Source organism: Macrobrachium rosenbergii, chromosome 20 (genome assembly GCF_040412425.1).
Source record: "Macrobrachium rosenbergii isolate ZJJX-2024 chromosome 20, ASM4041242v1, whole genome shotgun sequence".
NCBI lineage: Eukaryota > Metazoa > Arthropoda > Malacostraca > Decapoda > Palaemonidae > Macrobrachium > Macrobrachium rosenbergii.
Window position 1 is genome coordinate 24,311,998 of NC_089760.1, and position 5,503 is coordinate 24,317,500.

The following is a 5,503-nucleotide window of genomic DNA, read 5'->3' on the forward strand; positions in this document are numbered from 1 at the left end:
ACTACGAAGCCATAAGCCATGACACGTTGCTCAGGCTACCATAACAACAATTACACAGTAACTTAAGCGTCTTTTCCGTAAGTTACTGTTTCCTGTAGTTTACTTACTAAAAGGTAGCGAGTATCTAGATTAAAATGGTTAAAGGCCAGCTTTCCAGCAAATTCATTCTTACAATCTGAGGCTTAACAACCTTTTAGGTAAGTCCATTATTAAATAATCTTTTTGAAAAAAAAAAACACCAATTACAAAGCAAAAATGATAATGTAATTAATTATCCAGCGATTAGTTGAAACTTTTAACTAGAAGAGCAAAACGGTAAAGAAAATCCATTCTATAAAACCTTTAAACTTGAAAATCCTTGTTTACGAATTATAACTTCTGAAATCCGTCTATATTAATTACCTTCCAAAAGTACTTTTTCGACTATCCATTAATATTTTCATTTATTTATTCATTTCGTACTACTTTCTTTCGTAGGGGAAATTTTTATTCAATTCTTGAACTATATGTTTCCTCGAATGAAGTAAAACAGCGTCTTGTCAGTGAAAAAAATAAGATAAAACAGGTTTTGAAATATATAAATAAAACCATATATAGCTAAAACAACTAGCGCACCCCATGAAAACCAGAATTATGTAATGAAAGCAGTGCTATAGTGTATATAAATATAAGCTTATAGTAAAGAGAAAGAGGTATTAGTCTTATTTTGCAGTGCAGTGATCATAAAAAAGTAATGTCTTGTCTTTTTATTTTATATAAATCTATTTTTGTTTTGGAATGAGGACGAAAAATTGCACTTCTTTATCGTATATTTTTTTTATTGTATTGTGGGTTTCCCCGGGTTTTATTTCAATTTTCTGTCTGTCCACCTTTTTAATAGCCCGATTTGTTTCTTTTGGCTAATTATCTTTTGCATTTTCCCATTTATTTAGAGTTTTACCTAATTAGTTTTATTTCTTCTTAATTGGCCATTTTGTTCCCTTTCCTCAAAAATACGGTTTGCTTCAGGGCAATCAGTCTCATCTTGTGTTTGTCTGTTACAGATTTTAAAGTTTCTCTGTATTTTTTTATATATTCAGAAGAGTTCTGCTGTATTTATGGAAGAATGCTCCATGTAGAGTTTTTCTTTATATACAGAAGAACTACTGCGTATACAGTAGAGTTCTTTTGTATATAAAATGTAATAATCGTTGTGTACTGCATTTTACACACAAAAATTTATTTCAGCCTTTGTATACTTTATTTATCTGTCACTCTTCATCACCGAGATTTACTTAAAAAAAAATACTGCAGAATGGAAATGGTGGAAGTAATGATGAACATTTCGAACAGAAAATCATTTTGCTTAACATTATAGGAAATGAGTCCCCTAATCCTCGCCCCCCGTCGCTCTCTCTCTCTCTCTCTCTCTCTCTCTCTCTCTCTCTCTCTCTCTCTCTCTCTCTCTCTCTCTCGGATAATGATATTCTGAGTTTATCATATCAGCTACGCTTGACTGCTTTCATTTAAATGTTTGGAAAAGATTAAAGCCGAAGGGAAAGCAAAATTAATCTGTAATTTTTATGCTCTGATTTCTAGATTTATTGCACCATAACTTCGAATTTTACTGAATATATCGCGATAGCAGCATCCATTATCCTTAGAGGTTTTTATGCACAATGTTGTAGGAAAATTTTAGAGTCCATATCTATCATGTCTTGGAATCATTGAGGAAAAGAGGGAAAAGAAAAGAAAACAATATATTTGTCTTCCGCGGTGTTAAAAGAATCTGGAGAAAAGAACTGGAAAAACAGAAAGGGAGAAAGTTCTACAGCTTTACATTAACGGGGAGGAAACGTACTCTAAACTAAATAATCTGAGATTACTTGGTTACCCTAATGCTACGAGGTTAGTTACCTGAAAAAGGTAACTCTTTTCGTTTGCCTACCGAAACTATCTTAGATAAAACTCACAGAAAAGAAATTGATTTACTTACGAAAGTTTGGCTGTAAAGCAGAGCACTGAGACACTTTTAGCTATTGAGCACTTAAGACAGTGAAGCGAGAGTTAGAGTGGTCGGCAGCAAGATGAAAGAAAGGAAGCGTGAATGAAAGTAAAGTAAAAGGCTAAAAACTGAGTGCAGTTAGGGGCCGCAGTGATGCTGCAGACAACCTTTAGTAATGCCTGCAGTGCACCACATGAGGTGGACTGACGGACAGAGAAGACAGGGGACTTTCTAGAAGACTATCCATGCCAGTCACCCGATCTCATTAAAACTTACTGGAAGCTGACCGTTAAAAGAAGATAACTTTACTCTCTTGCAAAAGTAGGAGCTGTGTCATGCGCCCTTTGTTTTTAGTCCTTTAGCGAATTAGATTAAATATTAGAGGCAGTCCACAGGGGGATTCCGCAGGGAGTCTAGGGGTCCATCTTTAGTAGATGGCCCCCTTTTTTGGTGCTTCTCAGGGGACCATTATTCTACAGAGCGGGTCTCTTTCTGTTGGTGGGAGTTCGGGAAACCAAGTTTAACTAAGAGCCCTTCTTAGGAGCTTCCCTCAGAAGCCAAGCGGACCTCAAGTGTTTAAAATGATAACGCTCACATAAATGGAATCCGAAAGGGTTGAAAGAAAACAACAGTCAATAAAAGAAGTTATTCCCTGTCAACCCTGCGTTAGCAGCCTTTACACAGGATTTTTAAAGGTAAAAACATAGACTAAAATAAAGGCAGCGAGAACTTTCTTGGTAAAGCCGCATTTTAATAAATTGTTACTGATGTTTCTCGGTAAAGCCCCAAACTCCAATGCGGCCTCATACTTCTGAGATCGCCTGTATTATTAAACAGAGGAGCCGTTTTGACTAAGTCTGTGAAGAATAACAAACGATAGCCAAACATTCCAGAATATATGAATAATATTAAGATACAATTGCAGAAGCAGAAATACCAGTAATAATCATTGTATGTTAGAGTTGCCAAACATCTTCGATTAGATTTTATTATCGTATCTAAAGAAAAGTTACAGATGATCAGAAACCCCTTAAATCAAGCAAAATATAAATAGGTAGAAAAGAAACATCACGAGATATTTGGGAACACTAACTGAAAAATACATTTTACCGATAAAACTAGGAAATTCAGAGAAATTCTCATGCTCCTGAAGTTTGAGAGTGGACCTCTCTCTCTCTCTCTCTCTCTCTCTCTCTCTCTCTCTCTCTCTCTCTCTCTCTCTCTCATACATTATTTTGTTTTACTTTTGCCTGGACATCTTGAGAGCAGAGAAATTAGGAGAAATTGGTTTATATTCCTTCGCCCCCACATTCTCTCCCTCTCTTACACAGACAAACTCACGAACGCATACGTTTCCTGCAACTCGTTATTCAACTGATAAAGGGAGAGTTTATTATATTTTAGTCTCTAAAACTTAGAAGAGTGTTAGCTCAACAAATCTCCCCTGTTTAAAAGACCAAGTGTGTTAAGTGAGGCACCTTTTAACAACGGTGATTTTAATCTCACGAGTACTTTTATATATATATATATATATATATATATATATATATATATATATATATATATATATATATATATAATCGCTTTTATTCAACAGGAAAATTTATAATTCAAATATTAATTGATATGAAAAGATTTAAATAACAGAAATGTAAAAGACCGAAACGGTATCCAGTTATCCGTCTTCAGTTAACAGACAATTGCATTATTAAGCCGTAAGTGGAGATATTGGTAATTTGTGACAAAATAGCACTTTATGACAAAGTAGCACATTATAAACATAGGAAGGAAAAAAAATGAAAGATCACAAATTTGCGACCATTAGTAACTGAAAATATCTTCACCTTCCAGAACGGCCATTTTCGTTAATGCTTCAAAAAATGTGCACTCTATACAAGTTCTCCGTCCTGTCGCGTAGAACCAGAATCAAAATGAAGAGAGATCGCACACACGCCATATTACCCGAAATTCCGCGAAATATAAAACTGAAGGAACTGGGAAAAGTTTACAGTTGATGGTGATGGCTGTTTTCTCGTCTTTGTATTGTTCACCCCACTGTTCGCTGGCAGCAATCTTCGGTCTTACATCCCGGGAGAAATCAGAACAACGCTAGGATTTCCAAAATTTTGCCAGTGATCATTTTCCTCAGAATAAAGTCATTATTACTGATCAACAACTGTAAAACTGAAGATTCTCTGAAAGGATGTTTTGGATCTTTCCTAGATAGTGACCCCCGCGGGTTTTAACCCGGTATGTATCCACCTTTGCGGTGTGTTTAGTACAAGCCCGTTGGGGATTACCGTAAAAACATAAACAAAGGACTGTAAATATTATAAAGGTAATCACCCCTAAGGAGTATTAGTCCTAGATATCGACCACCGAAAACCCTTGGGGGTCACTGTCTAGGAAAGATCCGATATTTTAAGCCTAATTTTGACCTGATTCTAAAAAAGCGCTTCATGTCTCACAACTATTCTGTACTGATTGATAATCTACAAGGTTGGATCGATTTACTTCATTTCAGCTATTTCTAAGGCTTCCGACAATACAAAATGCTTTATTATCAATATATTGACTTTTTAAGATAAATATTTTTTTAATCGATAAAAAACAATTCATTAAACCACATCTCTCGATCCCTTGGCATTTTTATCAGCTAAGGACCGACATTATTGTACAGACTCACCTGACAGAATTTGAATGATTTTCTTATGTTAATCGTTCTTACGAACGTAGGCTAATGCAAATGACTTATATAATAATCATAATCGAAATTAGATATTCTGATAAGCTTTTAAAATCTTTCCTTTTAGATAAATGATAATCGAAATTGAATAATTTGGTAGCTTTTAAAATCTTTTGTTTTTGAAAATTCATAATCGAAATTGAATATTCTGATAAGCTTTTAAAATCCTTCCTTTTAAAGGACACCGGTATTCCCTATAGGTAAATATGTATCATCAATAATTTCAATGTTTTTACTTAATATAACACAATTGCTTAAATTATTTGATATATTGTTGTTATGGTAAAACATTTGACACATTTATGTTAGTGGAATTCAAGAAGAATAAATTACGTTAAGGAAAGTAAAAGCAGAAGGGCTATAAATAAGCAAAAAATACTATTGCATTCCAAATGGCAACCTTAATTAAGATGGAAAGCGAGCCCATTATACCTAAGAAAAAGAGGAAGAAGAAGAAAAGAGAAAATAAGAACCGTGAACAAATTGCAGTCTTAAAAGCTTTTCGAGATATATTCAAACAATCCGTTTAATTAGGAGACAAAGCAAAGAATTCGAAATACGAAGAACTGAGGGACTCATCTCTAATTGAATTTCCTGTTTCTTCCAGGCAACAAGTGACTTGACTCCAGTATTGACGCATTAGCATACCTATATTTTTTGTTGGAGAATTCGAGTTTCTTCTTCCTCCATTCTGACATGTAAGTATTTTATGTAAATTTACATTCTTCCATTATATTCACCTATTTATATCGTTCTTTCATTTTGTTGTGCAT